Source organism: Clarias gariepinus, chromosome 12 (genome assembly GCF_024256425.1).
Source record: "Clarias gariepinus isolate MV-2021 ecotype Netherlands chromosome 12, CGAR_prim_01v2, whole genome shotgun sequence".
NCBI classification, from domain to species: Eukaryota; Metazoa; Chordata; class Actinopteri; order Siluriformes; family Clariidae; genus Clarias; species Clarias gariepinus.
This window is the reverse complement of record NC_071111.1, coordinates 408,294-420,920: the sequence shown is the minus strand read 5'-3', so window position 1 is coordinate 420,920 and position 12,627 is coordinate 408,294. Positions and strand designations below refer to the sequence as shown.

The 12,627-nt window shown below is 40.3% G+C and overlaps 1 long non-coding RNA gene across 1 annotated transcript; it reads right to left on the bottom strand.

The window, feature by feature from the left end:
- Positions 1 to 1,949: 1,949 nt before the first annotated feature.
- Positions 1,950 to 5,774, bottom strand: LOC128534234 (uncharacterized). Its single transcript, XR_008361459.1, has 3 exons — positions 5,752 to 5,774; positions 2,411 to 2,468; positions 1,950 to 2,295 (listed from the first exon to the last, which is right to left on the bottom strand). It is a non-coding gene; the product is annotated as an uncharacterized LOC128534234 (long non-coding RNA).
- Between the last annotated feature and the right edge of the window lie 6,853 nt (positions 5,775 to 12,627).

Here is a 12,627-nt window from a genome sequence, read left to right as displayed (position 1 = left end):
TGCGCACACCCAAGAGGATCACACAGAGAAGCATGAAATATACAACAGGCAGTGCGACATCACACTCTTACACTCTTTAAGTGGTGTATGAACATCTTTACATATGCGGAATTAATATTATTGATAATGTTATATTGTGTAATATTTATATGCACCCCTCACCCCCCCCCCCCCCCCCCCCCCCCGCCCAAATAACCTGAAATCCATTAAGGAAGATTTAATCTCATGAAATAGCCTTTGGACATCACTCTTGACGTATAAAGCATTAAATCGTCTCGCGCCGCAGTACCTGAGCGAACTGCTAGTGTCTTACGATCTGCCACGCCTACTTCGATCAAAGGATGCAGGCTGCTTATCAGTACCATGTATTATGAAAACTACAGCTGGGGGCAGAGCTTTTTCTTACAAAGCCCCAAAATTATGGAATAGTCTTCCAAATAGTGTTCGGGACTCAGACACAGTCTCAGTGTTTAAGTCCAGGCTAAAAACCTATTTATTTAGCCAAGCATTTTTATAAATAGATTAGCCTTAGGTAAAGGAGCAGATCTGGGGGACTCATGGACGTAGAGTATTATGGTGAACTGGTATGTTTGGATGCTGTCTTCCTCACTCTCATTGATCACTCAGGTTTGCTGACGGTGAGGTGATTGTTTGCTTTACATCTCAAGGAGTCCTCATGTTTGTGTTTCCTTCTGGCTCTTCCTTTTAGTTATGCTGTCATAGTTAGTCCTGCCGGAGTCTCTGCTTGCACTCTACAGTAAATACACTTTGCCCTCCGGACCTGTCTGACCCATCCTGGTGCCCCGCTTCTGGCTGAAGATCTCGTCACATGGATGCCCCGTGTGTCTCTCTGGGATGCGTCTGGTATCTGGGGATGATTCTCTCTACCTAAAAAATGGTTCTGGCCTCGACTGATGTTGGCAGCTGTTTCTTTGAGGACTTGACTGTTCGATAGTTCAGGACTGGAACTTCATACAAGTCTACCTGGGTCTTCAATAACTACCTGGACTTCATATTAACATCAATTAACATCAACTATTAAAGCTGAACTGCCTGCCAACTAACACACATGAATGCAGATCTTCTTCGTGAATTTGCAGATTTCCTCTCAAACCTGGTCGTTTCTGTAGACAAAGTGTTAATTGCTGGAGATTTTAATATTCATTTTGAAAACAGAACAGCATTTATGTCCATACTGGACTCGGTAGGAGTAAATCAGTGTGTAGTAGGACCCACTCATAAAGCAGGTCACACTTTAGATTTAATAATATTATTTGGATTAAGTATAAGAAATTTATTCACAATTCCACTATCTGAAGTTATCTCAGATCACTATCTTGTCTCAATTCAAGTGTGTCACAGTAATAATGTACACACAGCGCCGCGCTACCGTATGAAACGTACATTCACATCAACTACCAAACAGAGTTTTATCAGTAATCTCCCAGAGTTCCCAACTTCGATTAGATCACCGTCTGACCCCACAGAACTCGATCAGGCGACTGAATATTTAGAATCGACATTTCGCTATACCCTAGATAATGTAGCTCCAGTCAAAAGAAAAATTATTAGAGATAAGAAACTTGCTCTCTGGTATAACGATCACACGCGCACTTTAAAACAGACCGCTCGGAAATTAGAACGTAAATGGCGTCAAACTAAATTACTAGTATTTCAAATAGCATGGAAGGAGAGCATCCTGAACTATAGAAAAGCTCTTAGTGTAGCTAGATCAACATATCTCTCCACTCTTATAGAAAATAACAAAAATAATCCTAGATTCTTATTTAATGCTGTAGCCAAATTAACCAGAAATAAGACCACTGCAGAAATCTCCACAACAACATCATGCAATAGTGAGGACTTCATGAACTTTTTTATTAATAAAATTGTAAATATTAGGCATAAAATCTAGACACAATCTAGTATAATACAAAAATTACCCAGATTGCTTTGGGGTGTTGTTGGTGTTGATTTCTCCTTTTTAACCAAGGGTCCAATCCAGCTAATTCAATGTCTGTAGTGTGAATAAACTCAGTCACTGATATTCTCTGTCCTCTAAAACAGTCTTCTGTTCTGTCAGTAGTTACAACACCTACTTTTAATTTGCTATTACTTTTACATGTCACCATCTGTTACTCTGTGCTAAAGATACTTTGACACCTTACAATTTCCTCATTTAATTTCCTCAAATGTAGTGTACTTATCGTTGTGATGAATTTGAGTGGAGAGTTGTGGTTCTGCGTTGTTCCTGTTGGTTCTTCTGACCCATGGACTTTGCGTGCAGGTGAGGGTCTGTCGGGGTTTACAGGAGAGGTTACTAGCACATCACTCCTCACCCTTGTTGACCTCTGTGTTGTTTTCTCTTAGGTTCTGGAGCATGTTTGGGGGGGCTGGCATGTGTACCCACATCTCTGTTTTCACTACTTTAACTTCTGTTTGTGGTGTTAGGAGCACTTTCAGCGGGCCTGTAGAATAAAACCAGAGTTTTGCACAATAACACAACATTTCACCTTCACAATGTCCTTTTCCTTTTTACTTGCTCTTGCTTCATCTTAATTTCTTTATACAATATGTTATTAGTAAGACAAATGCACATACAGTACTATCGCTTATTTCCCCTTTTGACACAGGGACACAGGTCCTTACTCGTGTGTCTACTTGGCATAGAAAGGAAATAGCTATTTAGGTAAACATGGCTTGTGACATGGCATGGTTTTACCCCTTCTGTGAAAACACATCCCGCTTTTCTCCAGAGTATTTTCTCTTCAGAAGTGGCTGTGCTACTTTGTTAAGGGGAGGATTGCATTTACATTTTTAAAATTTCATGTGCTATCACCACGGCAACTTCTGTTAGCACCTATTTCTGTATCACAAAATGTTGGTCCATCCATGTTCATTTTATATCCGGATTCTGTAGTGGCGCTTACTATGGATCAATCCTAGGGGAACAAGGGGTAGCTCAGTGGTTAAGGCATTGGACTACGGTTGGGAAGATCCCAGGTTCAAACCCCACAACCACCAAGTTGCCACTGTTGGGCCCTTGAGCGCGGCCCTTAACCCTCAACTGCTCAGATGTGTAATGAGATGAAAAAAAAGTAAGTCGCTCTGGATAAGAGCGTCTGCCAAATGCCTAAATGTAAACAAAGTTGTTTAACAGTAGGCAAGGCAGCAGTGGTGTTCTCCTTCTGTGGAAAGGAGTGTTACAGGGTTAGAACTATACATCTTTTCAGCATTGTACTTTAACCACTCTGCTGTAAAAAAGTGTGATCCTTCTCTGTATTAAAGATACTGAAACTGCATGAACTAGAAATGTAATATTACTGTACCCCACTATACTGTATATCTTTATTCTACACCATTCTCTCAGTTTCTGGTCCTGCATGTAAACTCACGGGTGATCCTGCTGCTACAGGAAGTAAGCTACAGATCTCATTCTTTTTCTTTTTTTATGCTTCTGTAGCCAGACTGAACATTCTTATCATCATCTATTTCTGTAAAAGGCCTTTTAGAATTTGAAATGCCCAATATTAAAGTAGTTTATGATTCAGTTTTCCAAATTTAATTCAGTAAAAGATTATTTTGCTTGCGGAGTTAAACTAAGTGCACTGTTGACCAGTAGGCCCTTCCCATGAGTGTGTAGCTCACTGGGGCCTCGAGGATTGCATAGATCAAAATAACTTTTCTGCAGTAAAAACACTTTTAGGTTTTACATTTTTACTTTGGCATCATTTTTTTCTTATTTGTATTAAAATATTTTGGACTACTACTGTACTTGGATCCAAAATTTTATCTTGTCCCAAAACAATTTGCTCTAAAGACTTGACTTGTATGTGTGAATTGTAGCTTTGATATGGTTTTGCTTTATGACCTTGTTCTGTTGGACAATAAGGAGTTGCTGGTGTTTAACATGACAACAGCTTTCCATAAAGAATTAAACACTGGAATCATTTCAGCTAAAGACTCGGGTACGAGGGGAAGCTGTATGAAGTTTGTAGGACCTAAATTTTACTTTGGGGTGATCACCGCCAGTTCTATTCCCTTAATTAACCCTACATCGTGCTTGCCCTTAGCCCATACATTTTAGTGAGAAATGATAAACGTAAATTGTCTTTAAAAAATAAAATAAAAAGGCTTTGCATGCTGATAACCTCATTCTCTGCCTGTCCAGGTCTTGTGACTGTAGGTAGTGTAATATATCCAGTTCTTCTATACTTTACCACATAATTTACCAGCATTGCATCAGCATTTGTTTCTCTGTGATGTAATGTCAGATAAGAGGTTCATTCTCAACCACTCTCATTCATACCACATGTCGCTCAAAGGCCCAATTTTTATTTATTTTTTCTTTACTCATCCTTATTACTTTGAACCAATAACACATTAGAGGTGTCCCCACTGTAATGACACTTGTGTTACATTCTCTCATGTGCACACTGCTTATATCCACATTAACTTCACATCTGAGCTTATCTTAAAATAAAGAGATATGTGACATACAGTGTAATGTATTTACTGTCTATCATCGTAGCATTTACTGAACTCACAGCTGAAGTGCAGAGCTTCCGTTCATACACATACAAAAGGGGCAACGGATCACATTTAACAAGAGTGAGATCCTCAGGCTCAATACTGGTTTAGTCTCAAGAGTTTTATACCTAATTTACATGGGAAATCTCGGCCCAATAGATTTACTGGGCAACAATAAGAGAGCAAAAAGTAAAATTTTATCATGTGCACCTGGAAAAAGCCACACACTTGGCTTTGTGGAGCTTTCTTCAGCTGCATGTCCTGAAGTGCCCACAGAGTTCAGGAATCTTCCGCTCTGTTTCACTAGATTGTCAAATTTACACACTTTAATGACTGAATGACCTGCACAGAATCTACCAAAATGAATTTTGTTTATCATGGAGCTGCAATTCAATTGTTGGAATTTTGCTGATATACTTCAAGATCATACTTAACACATGTGCCTGTAGTGGATGTTTCTAAGATTTAAAAAATGCTTTATTAATCACACAAGAATCATTGAAAAACATAGCAAGCTTTTCTTTATTGCGATCAGAGCAAGAAGTGTTGACTCGCCCTCCCCTTCAGGCCGCATCACCTCGGTCCAGTCCCCTCCCCCTGCTTCTTCTTCCTTTCTGCCATCCTCCCATCGTGTTCTCTTCCTCTCTGTGCGCTTCCTCAACCTCAAGGAGATGTGTTCATCATGTCCATTCTCACAGGAAAGGCGTCGGTTTGCATTCAACAATGTGACCCACGTCACACACTCCTGATTATGTTGATTATTCCAGACAGGATTTTACATCATGTACTTGTCTTGGCCAGTTGCCTGAGTTTTGTGAAAAAGATTTTCCCCCTGGAATTCCACATTTCTCAATGTTATCTTTACCACAGAACCTCCACAAGATCTTTTTGTTTGTTTGTTTTACTGTTACCCATGATTTTTACTTGTCAATTTACGCGTGCCACTACCTCACACTGAACTCAGTCCCCTTGACTGTTACCTGTGCACCTTGCACCCTGACTTGATTTACCTCCGGAGGTTCTTACACTGAGCGCGTCCGCTGCGGGGCCAGGTTTTAGTAAACTGGCGAATTTAATACCCACCCTCTTTTTTTGTGCACCTTGCACTTTTGGGTACTTGACGGGTCCCTTACCCATGTGATAGATCTAAGTCTAAATCTATCTCAGTCACTGTGAGAAAGTGCACTTCTTACTCAGTTAATGACAACTTAATTTCCTTACCACACGATTTTAGTTCTTTTAACTGATTCTGGTGCTGAGATGAAGTGAAAAATCCTTCAAAGCGTCAGCGCTTACACCTCCCTGGGATTCTCCAATGCCCTCCTCAAGCACGGAATGCTGCCGACAACGCCAAGTTGTGGTGGAAATTCTGAAAACATAGTCATAAAGGTTTTATTTGAACTTCTGCAGAAGGACCAGAGTCTCATACAGCACACAGGTGCAGCATGGAGAAAGGTGATCTCGTTCTCTCAGCTGTCCCATTTTATACACAAACATCTCTGCTAACATAAACAATGCCCCATACTGTACATGAAGTTCCTACATTCAAACTCACGACTCTTTATCTGACCCAGACCAGATGTCCTCATGTTATCATTTATTCAGGGACAACTACAATCAGTTTCTTTCTTTTCCGCTTTCTGCCTTGTCTTTCTATGTTTTGTTAGACAGGTTTAAAGCTTCTATAGTCTACGTGGCACACTTACTACAAAGATCAGAATTAATACATCATTAAAATGGGTTTTTTCCATTACATAACACTTTATCACCAAGAATTTAACTATAAACTGACAGATTGTTTCATCTGATAAATGAGTCTGAATGAGTCTACTCCGTCAGGATATTTCCATAAGCACGAGCCCCGTCTAACTGGTTGCGGTGGTGATGTACTCACTGTTACTCAGAAAACAAGGCCCAGGTTTAACTCATTTGAAGTGCTCGTCATTAATGTTGCACTTAATGAAATACATAATAATCCCGCGCTATATTTTACTCTGGCCACCGTGTACAGACCCCCAGGGCCATATGTCGATTTTCTTAAAGAATTTGGACATCTGCAATCAGACCTAATTGTTAACTCTGACAAAGTGTTGATAGTAGGAGACTTTAACATTCATGTAGATGATGCTAACGACACTTTAGCCCTCGCATTTATGGACTTACTAAATTCCTTTGGGGTAAAACAAAATATAAATGGAGCAACTCACCGCTGTAATCATACGCTAGATTTAATTATATCCCATGGTATAGATGTCTCTAATATAGAGATTTTACCTCAAAGTGATATCACAGATCATCACCTCCTGATATATACTCTACCCGTAGAACAGATTAGCTGTGTCTCCCCACGTTATCGATTTGTTAGAAATATGAATCCGACTACTAAAGACAGATTCACAAGTAATCTACCGGATCTGTCCCAAATTCTTATTAGACCCCTAAATGCAGACGATCTGGATGAAATGACTAGCAGCATGGGTACTATTTTTACCAGAACATTAGACACTGTTGCTCCCATCAGATTAAGAAAAAGTTAGAGATAAAACACCTGCTCCTTGGTACAATAGTCATACTCGCGCCCTAAAGAGAGCAACCCGTAACCTCGAGCGAAAATGGAGAAAAACTAAATTAGAAGTTTTTTGAATTGCGTATAAAGACAGTATGTGCAGCTATAGACAGGCTCTAAAAACTGCTAGGACCGAGCATCTTAGCCAACTGATAGCAAAAAAACAAAACAATCCCAAGTTCTTATTTAGTACAGTGGCTCGCTTAACAAAACCGAATGTGGCGGAGCGCAGAGGCAAGAAAAGGTTTATTAGAATTCTGATTACGCCACCCTGGATAAAGGCCAGGGACCCTAATTAAGTAAATCTCGTCTAAAGGCACACAGGTCCGTTCACGAGATAAAGCAGGAGACTAGGGTATCCAATAGTATTAGATTTTATTACACATATTATTTTAAACAACTTAATTATAACAAATAAACAAAAAGAAAATCAATAACATAAAATGACTGGGACCAGTGGTTTACATAAAATGCACTCATGAGTAACCTGAATATCCAGAGCCTCAAGTTCAGGAACCGAGGCCGGGCGGCGGGGCCTAAGGGCGCAATCGGCCTACACAGCACAGAAACTTGCAATCACACAAGTGACTCACCACACATACACACGTGCTCGTATTCCAACCACTCAAATAGGAAACACTAGAATTCCACCGCTGCCATAAGCACCCGGCTCCTGTACAAAAAGAATCTGATGAAAGTACTAGACAAATACAGTCACACAAATAATGAACAAAGGTTGCCCACCCTCACAGCTGGCCCAGGATTACAATACATTAATCTAAACAAAAAATAAAATAAATAAATTCACATACAAAGACCTACAAGAAAATCTCCTTGGCCAAAGGCCAATAAGGTTTCCCCACGGTCTTATTCGAAATGCGTTCTCTACACACACATCCAGCATATAACAACCCGATACTCACTCACATTCATTCACAAAAACAAAAAGAGAAAAATGCGCGCACACACACACACAGTGACTTACAACCCAAAGGCTGTAAATTCCGGCACAGAAAGTAACAATTAAGCTTCAATTCGTAGCCTGGAAGCACACAAGACAAGAGAAACACACCCAAAAGAAGAACACAAAAACCAAATACTTGGAACAATGTAAATAACACAAACTTGAACAAAAAAATAAATAAGAAATTGTAACCGCCGCTACTACCAAGCGACACGGCTAACAACATTAGCAAACAAATTGTAACAAACAAACAGAACATAAAACAGAAAAAACAGCCTAAAACAAAACAGCAGCGCCCGCCGATAATGCTCTTTGCGTTGCAGCACCTCAGGAAGCTAGCACACGTCGCGCCACCCCAATCGTGCAATGTGGCACCAAGTCTCACCAGAAGGGCATTTAAGCCAGGTTCCGGGAAGCTGAAAGCTCAATCAGTTCTACAGGAAGACTGCCAGTTTGTTGGGAGGAACAATCACTTCCACAACAGGTGAATGCCCGTACCCGCTGACTTAAATCAGGCTTGCTGAACTGCAACACAATCACCTCCGACTTCCCGGTTCTGTTCTGGGTGTGACGACATACAATGAAAGCTATGGGACGGGACCTGTCAGCCCAGGCCGCCTTACCCCCAGCTTAAATAGTATTGGACCAACCCCCAATAGGACAGTCAATTAGGAACACAGCCAACCAGAGACAGGTAGGAAGAATTTTACTCATCCTGCCACACTAAGATGCCTGCAGAGAGCATTATATCACAGTTTAGTAGTGAAGACTTTATAGACTTCTTTAATGAAAAAACTAATAGTATCAGGAAGAAAATAACGGAGGTTCAACCGATAATAGTATCTCATGATTTAGTTTAGCCTTAAGTTTCACATTTAGATTTTCAGTGCTTTACAAGTGTAGGACAGGAAGAGCTTTATAAACTTATCACCTCAGCTAATTCAGCAACGTGCCTGTTAGATCCAATCCCAACCAGATTTTTAAAAGAAGTGATGCATACGGTTGGAGAGCCACTTTTAAACATTATTAATTCTTCATTATATTTAGGTCACGTCCCTAAACCTTTCAAGTTGGCAGTTATTAAGCCTCTTCTTAAAAAATCTAATTTGGACGCAAATTAAATAGCAAATTACAGACCAATTTCAAACCTTCCGTTCATATCAAAAATATTGGAAAAGGCAGTATCTGCTCAAATATGCACATTCTTGCAGTAAAACAACATCCTTGAAGAATTTCAGTCAGGTTTCAGGCCCCATCATAGTACAGAAACTGCACTAGTTAAGATTGCAAACGACTTGTTTTTAGCTTCGGACCAAGGCTGCATCTCAATACTAGTCTTACTTGATCTTAGTGCTGCATTCGACACCATAGATCATAATATTCTCATAGATCGCTTACAAAATCACATAGGTATTCAGGGACAGGCATTAAAATGGTTTAGATCATACCTGTCTGATCGATACCATTTTGTAGACCTAAATGGAGAACTGTCTGGTGTAATGCCAGTGAAATATGGGGTCCCACAAGGGTCAGTTTTAGGACCTCTGCTGTTCTCAATATACATGCTTCCCCTGGGAAACATCATTAGAAGGCATGGGAGTTATTTTCAATTGTTATGCTGATGATACCCAATTATATATCTCAACAAAACCAGACGAAATACCTAAATTATCTAGATTAACCGAGTGTGTTCAGGACATAAAAGATTGGATGACCAATAACTTCCTTTTACTAAATTCAGATAAGACAGAGATATTACTCATCGGCCCAAAAACCAGCACACAACAGCTTTCACAATTCAGCCTGCATTTAGAAGGATGTACTGTTACTACCAGCTCAACAGTAAAAGACCTGGGTGTAATATTAGACAGTAACTTGTCCTTTAAAAATCATATTTCCAATATCACAAAAACAGCCTTTTTCCATCTTAGAAATATCGCCAAACTTAGGAGTATCTTATTCAATTCAATTCAATTCAATTTTATTTGTATAGCGCTTTTAGCAATTTTCCATTGCCGCAAAGCAGCTTTACACAGACAAAAGAATTATTTAAGTTTGTATGAAATGTGAATTTGTATGAATCAAAATGGTCAGTTTGTCCCTGGTGAGCAAGCCGAGGGCGACAGTGGCAAGGAAAAACTCCCTGAGATGGTAATAGGAAGAAACCTTGAGAGGAACCAGACTCAACAGGGAACCCATCCTCATCTGGGTGAAACAGAAAGCAGTAAATAATCTGCATTTATACAGTGTGTAGGGTGGGAGGCAGTTCAGCTATAATAGCTGATGTTAATTGATGTTAATATGGAGTCCAGGTAGTTATTGAAGACTCAGGTAGACTTGTAAGAAGTTCCAGTCCTGAACTATCGAACTGTCAAGTCCCCAGAGAAACAGTTGCCAACACCAGTCAAGGCCAGAACCATTTTCTAGGTAGAGAGAATCATTCCCAGACACCAGTCGCATCCCAGAGAGACACACGGGGCATCCATGTGACGAGATCTTCAACCAGAAGCGGGGCACCAGGATGGGTCACACAGGTCCGGAGGGCAGAGGGAGTCTGGATCACTGGCAGCTCAGGAACGACATGTGTAGCTCGACAGAGAGAGAGAGAAAGAGTGAAAGGGGGAGACAGTAGAAGAGAGGAAAGAGAAAGAGGGGGGGAAAGAGAAGAAGAAGAGAGATGGCAGTTAGGTATGGTCACAGTCACACAATGTATAATGTGAATGTATATTAACTGTAGAGTGCAAGCAGAGACTCCGGCAGAACTAACTATGACAGCATAACTAAAAGGGAGAGCCAGAAGGAAACACAAACATGAGGGCTTCCTGACATGTAAAGCAAACTATCACCTCACCGTCAGCAAACCTGAGTGATCAATGAGAGTGAGGAAGACAGCATCCAAACATACCAGTTCACCATAATACTCTACGTCCATGAGTCCCCTCAGATCTGCTCCTTTACCTAAGGCTAATCTATTTATAAAAATGCTTGGCTAAATAAATAGGTTTTTAGCCTGGACTTAAACACTGAGACTGTGTCTGAGTCCCGAACACTATTTGGAAGACTATTCCATAACTTTGGGGCTTTGTAAGAAAAAGCTCTGCCCCCAGCTGTATTTTTCATAATACGCGGTACTGACAAGCAGCCTGCATCCTTTGATCGAAGTAGGCGTGGCGGATCGTAAGACACTAGCAGTTCGCTCAGGTACTGTGGCGCGAGACCATTTAATGCTTTATATGTCAAGAGTAGTATTTTAAAATCAATGCGAAATTTCACAGGGAGCCAATGGAGTGAAGATAAGATAGGGGTGATGTGCTCATATCTTCTGGTTCTAGTGAGGACTCTCGCTGCTGCATTCTGGACTAGCTGAAGCTTATTTATGCATCTAGCTGAACAACCAGACAGTAAGGCATTACAATAGTCCAACCTAGAGGTGATAAAAGCATGAACTAGTTTTTCTGCATCGTTTAGCGACAATAAATTTTTTATCCTGGCAATATTTCTGAGGTGAAAGAATGCTATCCTGGTAATATTATCTACATGTGCTTCAAATGAAAGGCTGGAATCAATAATCACACCAAGGTCTTTCACTGTTGCATTTGATGGAACAGAAAGGCCATCTAAAGTTACGGTGTGATCTAAAATTTTACTCCTAGCTGTATGCGGTCCTATGACTAGAACTTCTGTCTTATCCGGATTTAGCAGAAGGAAGTTAATTAGCATCCAATTTCTTATGTCCTGCACACATTGCTCAATTTTAGTAAGCTGTTTTTTCTCATCAGGTTTTGCTGAGACATATAACTGTGTATCGTCAGCATAACAATGAAAACTAATACCATGCTTACGGATTATGTTGCCCAGAGGAAGCATGTAATGGGAAAAAAGCAGTGGACCTAAAACTGAACCCTGCGGAACGCCACTAGAGAACATGCAGAATAATCACCATTTAAGTCTACATACTGATAACAATGGGTCAGATAGGATCTGAGCCAGGAGAGGGCTGTACCCCTAATTCCCACTACATTTTCTAATCTGTGAAGAAGAATAGCGTGATCAACGGTGTCAAAAGCTGCACTGAGGTCGAGTAATACAAGTATAGTTACACAACCCTGATCAGAGGCCAATAGGATGTCATTTACTACTTTAACGAGTGCTGTCTCTGTACTGTGATGAGGCCTAAATCCTGACTGATACAGTTCATGTATGCCATTTCTATGTAGATATGAGCATAGCTGCTCCGCTACTATCTTTTCCAGAATCTTAGAGATAAAGGGGAGGTTTGATATTGGCCTGTAACTGGACAGCTGACAGGGGTCGAGGTTAGGTTTCTTAATTATTGGTTTGATAACTGCTAATTTAAAAGATTTTGGAACATAACCAATGCTGAGTGAAGAATTAATTATTCTCAACAGGGGTTCTGTTATTGCTGGTACTATCTGTTTAAGAAAATGTGTCGGTACAGGATCTAATATACAGGTTGATGAATTTGCAGAAGAGATGAGTGAAATTAGTTCATTCTCTTCAAGGGGAGTAAAGTATTCTAGGTTCTGATCTGACATGGCTAGATTAA